Source organism: Dipteris shenzhenensis, chromosome 9 (assembly GCF_047967505.1).
Source record: "Dipteris shenzhenensis isolate YYH24624 ecotype China chromosome 9, Dip_SZ_1.0, whole genome shotgun sequence".
Taxonomy (NCBI): Eukaryota; Viridiplantae; Streptophyta; class Polypodiopsida; order Gleicheniales; family Dipteridaceae; genus Dipteris; species Dipteris shenzhenensis.
The window spans coordinates 6,009,312-6,027,989 of NC_141604.1; positions in this window are offsets into that span (position 1 = coordinate 6,009,312).

An 18,678-nucleotide genomic window follows, 5' to 3' on the forward strand; every position below is an offset into this window, starting at 1 on the left:
CTGAACTTGAGTCTCCTATCTCTCTCCCTCATTCTTTACATGGTATCAGAGCCTTGTTCGAGGTAAGGAGCTCAAGAAAGCAAGCCAAGTTTGTGGTGTCCTGGTAAGAGGACCAGTGTTGCTTTCCTATTTCGAGTTTACGAGCAAATCTTTGCAGGTAGCACAGCCAGAAGTGCAGGAGTGCACTGTTTCAGATTGAGAGGCCCTTCGCGGTGTGGCGAGAGCGCAGTATATGCTGCGGGTGAGGGCAAAGCCCTTCGGTGACTTTATTTTTTGGATTTGAGGCCGTTTCGGGGCCCGTTTTGAAGGCGCAAGTTCTTCGCAGGCACTCAGAAAAAGGCCCTGTTTTTGCTGTGCGACCACCGCGCGGCTAGTCGGTGGAAAGGTGCCACAGAAATTGCATCGTATGCCTGTGTGCAGAGATATTGGGAGTTGCAGATTCATGCCTGTTGCCTGTTGATGCAAAATCGTCACTAGGAAGTGACTGTGTGGTGAAATACCACTTTCGTCAGTGTTGCAGATCTGCCCCTGTGAGGCTTTTCGCAGAAGTTTTGCTATTTGCCCTTGTGAGGCATTTGCTGTGTTTACAGGTTGCTGTTGCAATTCGTGATTTGTAAAATGTCTGAGAATCTGTCTACCATTGTCAGTGAGAAGCTTGACAAGAACAACTTCCAAGCATGGAAGTTCAGGATGACAAACTTCCTTATGGGAAAGGGAGTTTGGGATTACATCAGTGGTGAAACTACAGAACCAGTTTTGGGTGCTGCTCCTACTCCTGCTGAATTGAAGGCCTTTAAAGAATGGCATGAAAAAGCCAGAAAATGCCTGTATTGGCTGTCTGTTAGCATTTCAGATTCTATGATTGTGCATATACAGGATTGCATATACAGGATGTAGAGACGCCTAAGGAGGCATGGGACACATTGGTGAAGCTGTATAGCACAAATACCAAAGCACGAAAGATGCAGCTAAAGCAGGAGTTGCACAATGTGCAAAGGAAAAATCTGAATATAAATGAGTATTCCTTGAAGGTGAAAGGCCTTGCAGATTCTCTTGCCTCCATTGGAGCACCTGTTGATGATGAGGACTTAGTGTCCGTGACCTTGAATGGTCTTGGGAAAGATTATGCACAATTTCGGACATCCATTGGAGTCCGTGAAACATTTCCTGATTTTCAGGAACTTATTGCTCTCTTGCTGAGTGAAGAGCAAAGGAATGGTGGTTCAGCCACCTCAACTTCTCAAGAGACTGCTTTCTACTCGAATACAGGTAGAGGCAGGGGTAGAGGAAGAGGCCGTTTTGGTGGCCGTGCAGGAAATCAGAACCAACAGCAACAACAGGAAAACCAGTCCTATGGAGGAGGACGTGGTAGTTCTAGAGGCAGGGGGAGCCAAAGAGGCCGTGGTTCATGGCAAAGGAACCAGCAAGTAAATAGCAGCACAGAATGCTATTATTGTGGAAAGCCTGGACACAAGAGAATACATGCTATAAAAAACAGAATGACATCAAAAGTGGGAAGTTGCAGCAAAGCAACTATGCATCATCAAGTGGGCATGGTGACGACAGAAATGAGCACCTTTTTGTGATGCAGCATATGGTTAACTCCATGTCAGGAGATGCTGCAGCTTGCAATGATGTTTGGTATGTTGATTCAGGTGCCTCTAACCACATGACCAGTCATGGTGAGTGGTTTCATGATGTTAGAAATTTGGATAAGCCAGGTTATGTTGAAACAGGTGATGATACTGCGCACCCAATTACGCAGGTTGGTAAAGTGCCATTGGCTATGCAGGATGGCAAAACAAAGTACTTGGCAGATGTACTTCATGTTCCAAAAATCACTAAGAACCTGGTTTCAGTTGGCCAGATGGTTGAGCAAGGTCTGCAGGTTAGATTTAATCCTGATGGATGTTTTGTTGAGGACTTGAAAAATAAGTGCCGCTTGGTTGCGAAAGGCAACAAAAATGGCAGAATGTTCACCTTGGATGTTGATATGCCTGAGGTGAAAGCTGCTATGTTTGCGCATGGGAGAGGTGTCATTGCAGATATTGAGATATGGCACAAGCGCATTGGGCACGTGAATATACAAAGGCTGAAATCTATGCAAACGAAAAACATTGTTGCAGGTTTGCCTAAATTCAGAGTTGAGGGAATGCAAAAGGTATGTGAAGCATGCCAAATGGGTAAGCAGGCCAGACATGCATTTCCCAAAAATGCTAAGGTGAGCAGAAGACCTTTGGAAGTGATCCATTCAGATGTTTGGACAACCAAAACTGCTTCTATTGGTGGATGCCATTATTATGTGACGTTTATTGATGACTACACTAGGAAGGTGTGGATTTATTTTATGAAGCACAAAAGTGAAGTGTTCAGCAATTTCAAGGCTTTTAAGGCCATGGTTGAAAAAGAGAAAGGTGTGCATATTAAAGTGCTAAGATCTGATGGAGGGGGAGAGTACTTTTCAGAAGAATTTAGTGAATATCTGAAAGAACAGGGAATTCAAAGGAAGTACTCATGCAGGTCTACCCCTCAGCAGAATGGGGTTGCAGAAAGGAAGAACAGGCATATTGCAGAAGTAGGACGGGCGATCCTAAATGAGAAAAACATGCCTGATTATTTTTGGGCTGAAGCAGTAGCAACTGCTGTTTATATTATGAACAGAACCCCCACTGTAGCTGTCCATGGCATGACGCCTGAATAAATGTATACAGGCCAAAAACTAGATATTTCTCACTTGAAGGTATTTGGTTGCATAGCTTATGTTCATGTTCCTGATGAGAAGAGAACAAAGCTGGATCCAAAGGCAGAAAAATGCATCTTTATTGGATATGCTCTGCACCAGAAAGGGTATCGCTGTTATAACCCTTCCACCCGCAAAATGCAAGTGAGCAGAGATGTTGTTTTTGATGAAATGAGCAGCTGGTATGCACCAACTGTTATGGTAGGAGATGCAGATGCAGGAAATGGGAATGCTGCAATAAATGCAGAGCAGCAATCTCAAGCCTTGAGTGGACCCAGAGAGTCCTCTACTAGTGGATCTAATGCATGGACAGGGAGATTGAGATCTAGTGAATCGTCACATGGCAGCCCTGATAGTGTTGTGCAGGTATCACATAAGGGAAAAGAAAAAGTAGACCATGCTCCAGTGTTTGATGTGTCTGCTGGTAGCTCTCATGTTGATGGAGAGTCAAGCGGCTCTGAAATGAGCCTTGATGAGGAACTTGGGATTCCTTCTGTTGTTACACCTGGTGCAAGGAAAAGCAGGCATGATTTAAAGACTCCTGCAACTGATCCAGTTGTACGGAGGTCCACTCGTATTAAGTATCCAGTTGACAGGCTGAGATATGATGGGTATACAGCACATCACTATGCTTATATAGTCAAGGTTCTAGAGGAGCCAGAGCCCACATGTTTTGAGGATGCAGCAGGGCATAAAAATTGGGAAGCAGCTATGGATGAAGAGATGGCTGCCTTGGATGCAAACCACACTTGGGATTTGATGCCTTTGCCTCATGATAAGAAGGCTATTGGCTGCAAGTGGGTTTACAAAGTAAAGCACAATGCTGATGGGTCTGTTAGCAGGTACAAGGCAAGATTGGTTGCCAAAGGTTTTGCACAGACATATGGAATTGACTATGAGGAAACTTTCAGCCCAGTTGCAAGGATGGCAACCGTGAGAGCAGTAATTGCTATGGCTGCTGCAAAGGGATGGTCTTTGCATCAGATGGATGTGAAAAATGCCTTCTTGCATGGTGATTTGCAGGAAGAGGTTTATATGATGCAGCCGGAAGGTTATGAGGATAATTCACATCCCGATTTTGTATGCAGGTTGCGCAAAGCCTTGTATGGCTTAAAACAGGCGCCGAGGGCATGGTCAGACAAGATAGGGCAATATCTTGTCACTATTGGATTTCAGATTTCCAATTCAGATTTTTCACTTTATGTGAAAAGGACAAACAGAGGGATTGTGCTTATAGTCATCTATGTTGATGACTTGATTATTACAGGTGATAGTGATGCAGACATTAATGAAGTGAAGCTGCTGTTGAAGCAGAAATTTGAGATGAAGGATTTGGGAGAGCTGCGTTACTTCTTGGGCATTGAGGTTATTAGATCCCCGAGTGGGATATGGCTGTTGCAAAGGCAATACGGTTTGGACATGCTGTCCAAATATGGGATGACAGGCTGTAAGCCTATCTCTGTTCCATTGGAGCAGAATGTGAAGCTCAATGCAGAGACAGGTGAGCTTCTTGAAGATATTACTATGTACAGGCGCATAGTAGGTAGCTTGATTTACATGACTATAACCAGACCAGATTTGAGCTATGCTGTGGGGCTGGTGAGTCAGTTTATGCAGGCACCGAGGAAGCCACATTTGGATGCGGCTAGGCACATACTGCGGTATGTGAAGTCCACATTGCATTATGGACTGTTTATGAAGCTGGGTGTGCATTACAGGTACATGGATACACAGATGCTGATTGGGCTGGTAGTGTCTCAGACAGGAGATCTACTAGTGGTTTTATGTTTTCCCTTGGGAGTGGTGCCATCAGTTGGAGAAGCAAGAAGCAGCCAACAGTTGCCTTGTCGAGCACAGAGGCTGAGTACAGGGGTGCAACAATGGCTGCATGTGAGGTAGCTTGGTTACGGAAGCTACTTGCAGATATGTCAATTCATGCAGCAGTTGTCATTCATTGTGACAACATTAGCAGCATCATGCTTGCTAATAACCCAGTTTATCATGCTAGAACGAAGCACATTGAGGTGCATTATCACTTTGTGAGAGAGAAGGTTCTAGCTGGTGAGATTGATCTTGTCTATGTCAGCACTGAGGAGCAGGTGGCTGATATTTTTACGAAGGCATTGGGTACCGAGAAGCTTCGCAGATTTAGGAGCTTGCTTGGTGTACGTGAGATGGATTTGAGCTTGAGGGGGAGTGTTGAGATATCAAGCTCTACCCCCGATACATCTCCTGGATGACTATCATTTATGTCACCGCCTATGTTAGTTGTACTCGTGGTGTAGTTAGACTACCACGTATGTTTTTGGTTTGGGTTCACATATGAACCACGTATTCTAGGTTTGACATATAGGGTATTTCCCTCTTCTATTGTATTTGTTGTGTGCAAAAAGTGAAGAAAGGCTTCACCCTCCAACTTTGTGTCCTCTCTCTTTTGTGTGTTGTGAAGAACAAGTATATTGCTTTTCATTTCTGAATTTTGCCACCATTAGAACAATATATTGCAAGTTTCATTTCTAAATTTCACAATTTAATAGTGGTATATGACCCGAATAGCACGAAATTAAATTTAATGAATTTAAGTACTAAGAAACACAATAATTGTAACCACCAAGTTGGTCAATAACTAATGTCTGTTCAACCACACTAGTTCAAGACAATCACATAGCTAGTAATTGAGCTGAAGAGCCATGGTTGCATGATGTTCCAACCACCGGGCTGGTAAGTAAAATAACAATATATTGTGAAATGTATTACTGTTAATTTTTGCTCAACCATGCCACCGGGCTGGACAACAACTAATGTATGTTCAACCACGCTGGTTCAAGATAATCACATAACTGGTGATTGAGCTGAACTAGCCCATGGTTGCATGATGTTCCAACCGTCGGGCCAGTTTAGGACCATCACATTTAGTCCAAGCCTGGTTTAAGAAATGAAACGAGTAAACTATCCCAAAGCTCAATCACAAACAACCATCGGGTTGGTTTAGGCACCACTGACCTGCATTGTATCTAGCATGTGTATGATGTGCTCCTCAAACACCTTGCATCCGTTCGCTTCTTTTAGATGTCATTAGAAAAGAAGGAAATTCATTTTGGGTCCCTCTAAGAAATTCACTATTTGCCTATTTTTGTTGCACTCAAAATATGGAAAATGGCATAAAATACAAATACTTACTGCAAAAATGGCAGTCTAGTATGCAGGCTTCACATTAAATGCATGTATAAGATCCTTAATTTTCTATGACCTTTTGATTGACAACATCTTCGAAATTCTGTGCCCAAGCCGTTTCTCCTTTGTGTCAGGGGACATCAACATACCTAATGTCGCCCTCTTTGCAACTAGTTGATCTAAGCTGTGCACCCGTTTTAGGTTAGAGAGCATCACCTCTTGGGCGTGCATCTCCCGAGGTGTTAGTAGGGTTGATCTAAGCTGTGCACCCGTTTTAGGTTAGAGAGCATTGCCTCTTGGGCGTGCATCTCCTGAGGTGTTGGTAGGGTTGTTACTCTATGAACTTTAGGGTGTAGGCCATGCCTCGTGTTCTTCTCTCCAATGGCAATGATCGAATGCGTGCATGTGCAACCACTTCTTGCTACTGCTATGCAAGGATTCTTCTTTCTTCTCGTTGCTTCTCCCTTTGTAGATGTTGCAAAAGTGTCTTTTGTTGTCGATTCGATACCGTGTCAATGCTTTCCTTGACCCACACTCTATTCCTTGTGCTGATTCTTGAGATCTAGCAAGATCTTGAAGTTCAAATGACCATATCTCCTATGCCATTTTGGAGATAGTGGCATCTATTGCAGTTGAGCTGACATGGCATGCTTATCTGGTACTATAGAGCATTCTGTACAAGCGTCCTTCCTTGACACATTTTGCTACTAGTTGAAATCTTCTCGATTTGTCTCTGATAGTGCATTCATCTCCATCGAAGATGACTCGGTAGTTGTGTTCCATCATTTTACCTATAGACAAGAGGTTCTTGCTGAGCTTTGAAATGTAGAGTATATATTTCACCAATCCTTTCATACTAGTGAAATTGTTCATAGGGATAACACCTCTCCCTTGAACTTGATTTGGTGTATTATCTATTGTGTAGATGACATTCTTTTGACCTTCTAATGGTTTCATCTCTGTGAACCATTCTTGATGATTTGTCATGTGAGATGATGCACTGCTGTCAATATACCAAGGATCCTAGTCTACTTGGTCGACTTGATAGCTGGAATCCTCTTTTGGATTACAATCCATGTCTAGGTACATTGTATCAGTTTGTTGCATTTCTTCATTTGCAAGAAACATATTCCCATGTTCGTTTGCAAAATAGCTATGACTAGAATGTCCACCATGATGATTTCCTCTGCCACCACAAAAATAGCTACTGTATTGACTACCCTGGTCATATTGCTTCTTGCGGCAATCTCTTTCATAGTGTAAAAACTTATGATAGTAGCTACATTGGATGTTTGACACTTTGGTGGATGCATTCCCTAGTCCTTGGAATCTTCCTCGATTGGAATGATTTCCCCTTTGCTGAGTCTATTGTTGAGGATGATGCTGATGCTGATGCTGATTCTGACTTTGCTAATGATGTTGGCTGATGATGACCACATCTTTGGAATGATCTACCTCTACCTTTGCATCTATCTCTACTTTTGTTTCAAGTTGTGAATGCCTAATCATTAGAATGACCTTTGCGTGCATGAATGGCTTGAGTCCTGAGTTCTTCATCACCAAGTAGGATTGATTGAAGTTCTTCAAGTGTTGAAAGTTGCCGTTGAATGGCAATACTTTGGATTCTCGTATCCCTCTCCTAGTCCATTCAGGATGACTTGAACCATTTATGCTAGATTCATAGTCTCTCTTGTTGCTGCAACTTGTTGCTGCAAGTTGATTGTTGTAGGACTCTTAGATCCGGAGTACGTAAGGATGACTGGTTTCGCTGTTGTTGCGGAAAGTCTGGTTGATTTGGTTTCTCAGTGTGAGAATCCTGGAAGTGTTCTTGGACTTGTAGAGAGCTGCGAACATATCCCATGCTTCTTTTGATGTCTTGATTATGTTGAGCTGTCCTAGCATGACATCTTGCACATTCTACTTGATCAGATGATATGCATACTTATCTTTCTTATCCCATTCTACTTGAGCTTGGGCAATGGCAGGATTTGCTATAGGTGTGGAAACTATTTGTGTAGCTGGAGATCCTACTATAGATCCCACTGTTGGTGCTGTGACATGAGGTGGAGTAGAGCTACTACTAGCTGGATCGTCCAATGGTCTAGGTTTAGATCCATCAACATACTCCCATTTTTCTTGAAGTACTAGAATGGTCTCCGTTCGGTATTTCCATGTGTTGTAACTGCAATTGTCTAGCTTAGTAGATGCCTCTAGATTGTGGTTGCTAGTCATAGACATGGTGCAAGAAATTTACTCAAAGTGGCATGAAAATCATTGTATGAATCAATGCAAAACACTGACTCTGGCATGTGAAATTTGAAATGTTGGTGAAGATAGAACTGCAACATATAAAATCGGATTTGTTACAAGGCTTGTGCAAATGATGCCGAGAATAGCCAAGAAGCTTTACAAGGCTGAAATGATGTGCACAATGCCGTGAAATAGCCAAATAGGCTTTACAATGATGGCATGTGTGTGTGAAATCAAATCATGTGTTTTCTACCCATTCAACAATCGGCAATGCCTCTGAACACTTTGAAGTCTGCTCATTGATCTGATGAACGTCAGGTTTCAGGTAATGTGATGATGTGAAACCATATGTGAGTGTATGGACTAACTCCGAGTAGGTACTAGTCGAGCATTTTCGGCATGGCTTAGATTGGCAACTTAGGGAAATTCAAAGCGTCCCCTCTATGGTGATCTAGTCTACTCTGATCTAGATCTATAGCAACCGTCGATCGATGAAAAAATAGCAAATAAATTATTTAGTGCTAGGTCAGATGCGTCAATGTAGAGGCTAATGTGCGTGTAGGAAGTGGATTTGTCGATGAAGCATTAAAGTGAGTGATACTTGTGCCAAAGTGTGTGCATGATGTGACAAGCACATAGAGCACGAAAAATTGAGCGGTTTTCCTTTTTTGGAGCGCCCTCAAATTCTTCCTAGATCAAGAGATACGACTTGATCTAGGTGGAGGGGCAAAAGGAGTGCAAATGTGCTCAATGATGATGCGACAATCAGGGAGTCACATGGACTGACTGTGCCTAGCAGGGACTGTGCCTGTGAAGCAGTGTGGTAAGAGTGTTCACATGAACTACCTGTGGAGCACTGTGTGTGCCTCTGGCAGGGGTCAATGCTGACTGTGCTGTGCTGATGTGGTGCTGGCTGACCTAACCCAAGGTCATGCTCACCTAGCCATGGTCTAGTTGACTAACCCCAAGGTCTGGTTGACTAACCCCAGGTCTGCTGATGTCAGCAGGGGGTCAAATTGCCATGTGGCACTGATGAGATGGTAGTTGGCTGGGCAATGATGACGTGCCTGCTGATGTGGACTGCTTATGTGGTAGATTAGATGACATGGTAGTTGGTGCCACATGTCAGTCGGTGGTGACATGGCACGGGGGATCATGATGTTGATATGGCATTCGAGGTGATGTGGCAGATAAGGTCTACCACGTGGCACACTGTGGACCAAACCTTGCTGTGTGGTGACCTAGAGGATAGGATGGATGGCTGTGCCACATGTCACCTAACTAGAAAGCGAAATCTAGGAAGATTCCATGTCTTTCCAAAGATTTGGTCTCTTTCCAAAGATTCTGTCTGGTTGTGGAGCTCGTCCATTTGGCTAAGGCATTGAAGAGCATCATTTTTATCTGCAGGTTTCATTGAAGGAGAGCCTATGGTCGTTGGCTTGGACTGTGCACTGTTGTAGAAGGGCCCTTGCAAGGCGTTTGGGTGGCCTGTTTGCTGTGTCATCGGAGCAGCGTTTGTAGGCTTACTGTAATTCTGACGTAAGCGTTGAAGGCTGTAGCTCGTGAGGCTTTTGGAGCAGGTTAACTGGAAGCATGGGCATCGATGACAGCGAGCTGCAGGGTCGTTGGCCCTTGGAGCACAGGAGTAGTCTGCGCATGGGTTGTAGAAGGAGCGGATGCGGCTGCCCGTGTGCTGGCTACTACAAGAAGAGGCTCTGTGTGCTTAGCATGGAGGTCGCTGGAGAGCTGCTGCAATCCAGTTGGTGTCTGTGGATACATAGGAGTTAGTCTCGCTGGTCGCTGGCATACCATTGTCGATGGCTAGAGACTTCCCACCACCTTGATTGTTGAAGGATTAGCAGGCTGTGGGGCAGCCTAATGGTTACTGCCGCACAATGGTTATCTACTGAGTTGCTTGCAAGGGTCGACGCTCTGAGTTACAGGCTACTAAGATGGAGTATGTCGATGAGAGGTTGCGCGTTGGTGGAGTCGGTCCTGAAGGTTGAAACTCGTAGGAGGCTTTGCCTTAGGAACCTCTCTAATGTCATGAGCAGCCTCTGGTCTGCAGTGGAATTTTGGAGCATGATGAAGCTCGTAGATGCACTGTAGAAGCTCTCTTTAGTCACTGGAGAGTCGAGACTAAGGGTAGAAGCAAAGGCTCTCTCTCACATAAAGTGCAAAATGAAGTAGAAATCTCTCTTTCTCACTGAATTTTATAAGAACCTCCAAAGATCTCTCTCTATTGCTCTCAACGGACAACTCTCAATGTATCTCACAATGGAAATCCTCCACAAAGCAATGAACGGAAAACTCTCTCTCTTTCAATAGATCTCTCATGAACTATCGAAAGAGATGAATGGAAATCCTATGGACGAAAATTTTTCCAATGAACTGAAATTCTCTAGGGAAGTGAACTCTCACAAGAACACTCGTGAACTCTCAATCTCACAATCTCTCTCACACTGTCAAGAATCGCAATGCCTCAGCGGAAGGCAAGGGAGCTCTGATACTATGACAACAAAAAATGATATTTTATTTTGAAACCTGTGGGAGGATTTGTAGGGCCCAGAAGGTGACAAAAGCTAGCCATGGAGACAAAGAACCAAGAAGCATGACGATGAAGTTGGTGGCGAGAGATGGCTCTTTGCGGCTACTCTCGTTGCGTCTTGTCGATCTTTTGATGTCGACTACTTTACTTCATGTAATCATTAATGTGGGTTTGACACTAATTAGAATAATTAGTGAAAATGATTGCAAATGTGATTATGAGTGGAGTGCATCATTGTAAATACCACGGGTATGAATTATAAATACCTTGGTATAGGGATAGAATGGTTTGAGAGATATATTATTTGCTTTGTAATTGGGAAAATAGAAATGAGTCATGTATTTTGAGTGGGCCAGATGACTGCATGGCCTTCATAATGTACTAAAATAATATGGAGAGCACATGCCAAGCACATGGAGGGCATGTGGAGGGGTGTGGAAAAGTGTAAAGTCAAGAGGAATCCTTCTAGAATTCCAAGGTGGTATATGGAGGATGTTGACATATGGAAAAGAGAGGGTCCCTATGGGCTCCAAGGGAAAAGACTCTTGACTTTCTCAATTTTCAAAGAGTCATGAGGATCTTGTGATGGGACACTTGTCAAAATGTGCCCAAAAGGACATTTGATGGTGACCCATGTCCTTATGTCACCAGGGGCTGAAGAAATTTACTAGGGTTGAAAATGTAACAAGGTGAAAGAGGGTGAGAATTGCTCTATAAAAGAGACCTCTCTCCTCCCTCTCCACCATCTGGTTCTTCCCTTCGTAGTTATGCCATCACTTGTATCTAGCTTTGCCTATCTTTTCCCTTCTCCCTAGAGCATTAGGCTCTCACTTTGTACCCCTCTTCTTGCTTTTGATGTTTTGAATAAAGTTCATGCTTCCTTTTCCTCATCCTTCTTCCATCTCCTCTCTTCTCACTCTAAAGCTTAGTGTACCCACATGAGTGAGTTATTTCTAGATCTGTGTTAAGGGCATTCTCTACTCCCTGTAAAGAATAAGGGAGAGAGATAGGAGACTCAAGTTCAGCTTTCTTCACAACACACAAAAGAGAGAGGACACAAGGTTGGAGGGTGAAGCCTTTCTTCACTTTTGCACACAACAACAATACAATAGAAGAGGGAAATACCCTATATGTCAAACCTAGAATACGTGGTTCATATGTGAACCCAAACCAAAAACATACGTGGTAGTCTAACTACACCACGAGTACAACTAACATAGGCGGTGACATAAATGATAGTCATCCAGGAGATGTATCGGGGGTAGAGCTTGATATCTCAACACTCCCCCTCAAGCTCAAATCCATCTCACGTACACCAAGCAAGCTCCTAAATCTGCGAAGCTTCTCGGTACCCAATGCCTTCGTAAAAATATCAGCCACCTGCTCCTCAGTGCTGACATAGACAAGATCAATCTCACCAGCTAGAACCTTCTCTCTCACAAAGTGATAATGCACCTCAATGTGCTTCGTTCTAGCATGATAAACTGGGTTATTAGCAAGCATGATGCTGCTAATGTTGTCACAATGAATGACAACTGCTGCATGAATTGACTGTCCCATATCTGCAAGTAGCTTCCGTAACCAAGCTACCTCACATGCAGCCATTGCTGCACCCCTGTACTCAGCCTCTGTGCTCGACAAGGCAACTGTTGGCTGCTTCTTGCTGCTCCAACTGATGGCACCACTCCCAAGGGAAAACATAAAACCACTAGTAGATCTCCTGTCTGAGACACTACCAGCCCAGTCAGCATCTGTGTATCCATGTACCTGTAATGCACACCCAGCTTCATAAAACAGTCCATAATGCAATGTGGACTTCACATACCGCAGTATGCGCCTAGCCGCATCCAAATGTGGCTTCCTCGGTGCCTGCATAAACTGACTCACCAGCCCCACAGCATAGCTCAAATCTGGTCTGGTTATAGTCATGTAAATCAAGCTACCTACTATGCGCCTGTACATAGTAATATCTTCAAGAAGCTCACCTGTCTCTGCATTGAGCTTCACATTCTGCTCCAATGGAACAGAGATAGGCTTACAGCCTGTCATCCCATATTTGGACAGCATGTCCAAACCGTATTGCCTTTGCAACAGCCATATCCCACTCGGGGATCTAATAACCTCAATGCCCAAGAAGTAACGCAGCTCTCCCAAATCCTTCATCTCAAATTTCTGCTTCAACAGCAGCTTCACTTCATTAATGTCTGCATCACTATCATCTGTAATAATCAAGTCATCAACATAGATGACTATAAGCACAATCCCTCTGTTTGTCCTTTTCACATAAAGTGAAAAATCTGAATTGCAAATCTGAAATCCAATAGTGACAAGATATTGCCCTATCTTGTCTGACCATGCCCTCGGCGCCTGTTTTAAGCCATACAAGGCTTTGCGCAACTTGCATACAAAATCGGGATGTGAATTATCCTCATAACCTTCCGGCTGCATCATATAAACCTCTTCCTGCAAATCACCATGCAAGAAGGCATTTTTCACATCCATCTGATGCAAAGACCATCCCTTTGCAGCAGCCATAGCAATTACTGCTCTCACGGTTGCCATCCTTGCAACTGGGCTGAAAGTTTCCTCATAGTCAATTCCATATGTCTGTGCAAAACCTTTGGCAACCAATCTTGCCTTGTACCTGCTAACAGACCCATCAGCATTGTGCTTTACTTTGTAAACCCACTTGCAGCCAATAGCTTTCTTATCATGAGGCAAAGGCATCAAATCCCAAGTGTGGTTTGCATCCAAGGCAGCCATCTCTTCATCCATAGCTGCTTCCCAATTTTTATGCCCTGCTGCATCCTCAAAACATGTGGGCTCTGGCTCCTCTAGAACCTTGACTATATAAGCATAGTGATGTGCTGTATACCCATCATATCTCAGCCTGTCAACTGGATACTTAATACGAGTGGACCTCCGTACAACTGGATCAGTTGCAGGAGTCTTTAAATCATGCCTGCTTTTCCTTGCACCAGGTGTAACAACAGAAGGAATCCCAAGTTCCTCATCAAGGCTCATTTCAGAGCCGCTTGACTCTCCATCAACATGAGAGCTACCAGCAGACACATCAAACACTGGAGCATGGTCTACTTTTTCTTTTCCCTTATGTGATACCTGCACAACACTATCAGGGCTGCCATGTGACGATTCACTAGATCTCAATCTCCCTGTCCATGCATTAGATCCACTAGTAGAGGACTCTCTGGGTCCACTCAAGGCTTGAGATTGCTGCTCTGGATTTATTGCAGCATTCCCATTTCCTGCATCTGCATCTCCTACCATAACAGTTGGTGCATACCAGCTGCTCATTTCATCAAAAACAACATCTCTGCTCACTTGCATTTTGCGGGTGGAAGGGTTATAACAGCGATACCCTTTCTGGTGCAGAGCATATCCAATAAAGATGCATTTTTCTGCCTTTGGATCCAACTTTGTTCTCTTCTCATCAGGAACATGAACATAAGCTATGCAACCAAATACCTTCAAGTGAGAAATATCTGGTTTTTGGCCTGTATACATTTATTCAGGCGTCATGCCATGGACAGCTGCAGTGGGGGTTCTGTTCATAATATAAACAGCAGTTGCTACTGCTTCAGCCCAAAAATAATCAGGCATGTTTTTCTCATTTAGGATCGCCCGTCCTACTTCTGCAATATGCCTGTTCTTCCTTTCTGCAACCCCATTCTGCTGAGGGGTAGACCTGCATGAGTACTTCCTTTGAATTCCCTGTTCTTTCAGATATTCACTAAATTCTTCTGAAAAGTACTCTCCCCCTCCATCAGATCTTAGCACTTTAATATGCACACCTTTCTCTTTTTCAACCATGGCCTTAAAAGCCTTGAAATTGCTGAACACTTCACTTTTGTGCTTCATAAAATAAATCCACACCTTCCTAGTGTAGTCATCAATAAACGTCACATAATAATGGCATCCACCAATAGAAGCAGTTTTGGTTGTCCAAACATCTGAATGGATCACTTCCAAAGGTCTTCTGCTCACCTTCGCATTTTTGGGAAATGCATGTCTGGCCTGCTTACCCATTTGGCATGCTTCACATACCTTTTGCATTCCCTCAACTCTGAATTTAGGCAAACCTGCAACAATGTTTTTCGTTTGCATAGATTTCAGCCTTTGTATATTCACGTGCCCAATGCGCTTGTGCCATATCTCAATATCTGCAATGACACCTCTCCCATGCGCAAACATAGCAGCTTTCACCTCAGGCATATCAACATCCAAGGTGAACATTCTACCATTTTTGTTGCCTTTTCGCAACCAAGCGGCACTTATTTTTCAAGTCCTCAACAAAACATCCATCAGGATTAAATCTAACCTGCAGACCTTGCTCAACCATCTGGCCAACTGAAACCAGGTTCTTAGTGATTTTTGGAACATGAAGTACATCTGCCAAGTACTTCGTTTTGCCATCCTACATAGCCAATGGCACTTTACCAACCTGCGTAATTGGGTGCGCAGTATCATCACCTGTTTCAACATAACCTGGCTTATCCAAATTTCTAACATCATGAAACCACTCACCATGACTGGTCATGTGGTTAGAGGCACCTGAATCAACATACCAAACATCATTGCAAGCTGCAGCATCTCCTGACATGGAGTTAACCATATGCTGCATCACAAAAAGGTGCTCATTTCTGTCGTCACCATGCCCACTTGATGATGCATAGTTGCTTTGCTGCAACTTCCCACTTTTGATGTCATTCTGTTTTTTATAGCATGTATTCTCCTTGTGTCCAGGCTTTCCACAATAATAGCATTCTGTGCTGCTATTTACTTGCTGGTTCCTTTGCCATGAACCACGGCCTCTTTGGCTCCCCCTGCCTCTAGAACTACCACGTCCTCCTCCATAGGACTGGTTTTCCTGTTGTTGATGTTGGTTCTGATTTCCTGCACGGCCACCAAAACGGCCTCTTCCTCTACCCCTGCCTCTACCTGTATTCGAGTAGAAAGCAGTCTCTTGAGAAGTTGAGGTGGCTGAACCACCATTCCTTTGCTCTTCACTCAGCAAGAGAGCAATAAGTTCCTGAAAATCAGGAAATGTTTCACGGACTCCAATGGATGTCCGAAATTGTGCATAATCTTTCCCAAGACCATTCAAGGTCACGGACACTAAGTCCTCATCATCAACAGGTGCTCCAATGGAGGCAAGAGAATCTGCAAGGCCTTTCACCTTCAAGGAATACTCATTTATATTCAGATTTTTCCTTTGCACATTGTGCAACTCCTGCTTTAGCTGCATCTTTCGTGCTTTGGTATTTGTGCTATACAGCTTCACCAATGTGTCCCATGCCTCCTTAGGCGTCTCTACATCCTGTATATGCAATCCTGTATATGCACAATCATAGAATCTGAAATGCTAACAGACAGCCAATACAGGCATTTTCTGGCTTTTTCATGCCATTCTTTAAAGGCCTTCAATTCAGCAGGAGTAGGTGCAGCACCCAAAACTGGTTCTGTAGTTTCACCACTGATGTAATCCCAAACTCCCTTTCCCATAAGGAAGTTTGTCATCCTGAACTTCCATGCTTGGAAGTTGTTCTTGTCAAGCTTCTCACTGACAATGGTAGACAGATTCTCAGACATTTTACAAATCACGAATTGCAACAGCAACCTGTAAACACAGCAAATGCCTCACAAGGGCAAATAGCAAAACTTCTGCGAAAAGCCTCACAGGGGCAGATCTGCAACACTGACGAAAGTGGTATTTCACCACACAGTCACTTCCTAGTGACGATTTTGCATCAACAGGCAACAGGCATGAATCTGCAACTCCCAATATCTCTACGCACAGGCATACGATGCAATTTCTGTGGCACCTTTCCACCGACTAGCCGCGCGGTGGTCGCACAGCAAAAACAGGGCCTTTTTCTGAGTGCCTGCGAAGAACTTGCGCCTTCAAAACGGGCCCCGAAACGTCCTCAAATCAAAAAAATAAAGTCACCAAGGGCTTCGCCCTGACCCGCAGCATATACTGCGCTCTCGCCACACCGCGAAGGGCCTCTCAATCTGAAACAGTGCACTCCTGCACTTCTGGCTGTGCTACCTGCAGAGATTTGCTCCCAAACTCGAAATAGGAAAGCAACACTGGTCCTCTTACCAGGACACCACAAACTTGGCTTGCTTTCTTGAGCTCCTTACCTCGAACAAGGCTCTGATACCATGTAAAGAATAAGGGAGAGAGATAGGAGACTCAAGTTCCAGCTTTCTTCACAACACACAAAAGAGAGAGGACACAAGGTTGGAGAGTGAAGCCTTTCTTCACTTTTGCACACAACAACAATACAATAGAAGAGGGAAATACCCTATATGTCAAACCTAGAATACGTGGTTCATATGTGAACCCAAACCAAAAACATACGTGGTAGTCTAACTACACCACGAGTACAACTAACATAGGCGGTGACATAAATGATAGTCATCCAGGAGATGTATCGGGGGTAGAGCTTGATATCTCAACACTCCCCTGGGCGACCTCAATGTGCCATGTATCTGGGAAGCTACTTCTCTGCTAAAGGAGATCGTTGGACTTTCCATAACTGTAGTCGAGTATGGACAGTTTTGACAGTCTTCCGTAAAATGGTCATAACTTTCTACTCCGAGCTCCATTTTAAATGAAACTTATATCAAAATCTTCATCTTTTCAAGATTTATACTGATGTATTCAGATATTTGCTCCATTTAGTAGAAAAAAAGCTATTGTCTGAGTGGTCGAGTCTGTGGTTTGGAGCAATTTTGAGAACCTTTTGTAAAACCATCATAACTTTCTATTCCAAGCTCTATTTTGAATGAAACTGATATCAAAATCTTTGTCTTTTCAAGATCTATCTACTAAATTTGTATTCAGATATTTGTTCCATTTAATAGAATTAAAGTTATTGTTGTCTGAGCAGTCGGGTTCGTTGTTTGGAGAAGTTTTGAGAACCTTTTGTAAAACCGTCATAACTTTCTATTCCAAGCTTCGTTTTGAATGAAACTGATATCAGAATCTTTGTCTTTTCGAGATCTATGTTTTGTCCCAACCATCCCATTTAGCCAAATCAGCCCTATCAATTCATGCCTTTCACATAAGTTCACCTTGTGTTGAGTTAAAAGATGTTCTTCCAACAATGGCTCACCCTTACTTTTGGGTTTGACCGATTAGCTCAAATCAATGCTTCCCCTCATCCTTTCTTATTTCCAATGCTAGAGTACAACCTCACCTTTGATGTCTATATCTTTGTTTTGAGCTGAGAAGATAGAGAGTGAGTGTCTCTTTAAGCTTCATCTAATGCCCAAATCTCTTCTCTCTTCTTCAATTTGTGGGTTGAGACGTGACCAAAGCCAAACCCCAATTTTGTGTCACATCGTTTGGTGGAGACACCGGGTAGGTTTTTCCTAGGATTTTCCTATCATAACCACACGATTTCATATTGTTTACAAGCAAAGATTTTCTTCTTTGTGCTCATTTTTTGTGCAAGATGTACAACATTCCAGTGTTCCGTGGATTAGAAGGAGAAGACGCAAGGAGTTACCTTTGGGAATTTAATCGAGCATGTCGCTTGACTGGTTGTGGTCTATGAAAGAACGTTTTGAGATACTTCCAGATTTCTTGGAGGGTGTGGCCTTAACTTGGTACAAGGCCTTGCCAAAAGATACCAAGGATGATTGGGAAAGCTTGGTCGAGGTGATGAAGTCCTGAGAGATTTGGGACATTGGAGTCACCAAATTCCTTATTATTGCAGCTGGAGAAGATTTCCCAAAAGGAAGGAGAGTCAGTTTTCACCTTCACCATGCAATAATATGGAGGGCACATGGCAAGAACATGGAGGGCATGTGGAGGGGTGTGGAAGAGTGTAAAGTCAAGAGGAATCCTTCTAGAATTCCAAGGTGTATATGGAGGATGTTGACATATGGAAAAGTGAGGGTCCCTATGGGCTCCAAGAGGAAAGACTCTTGACTT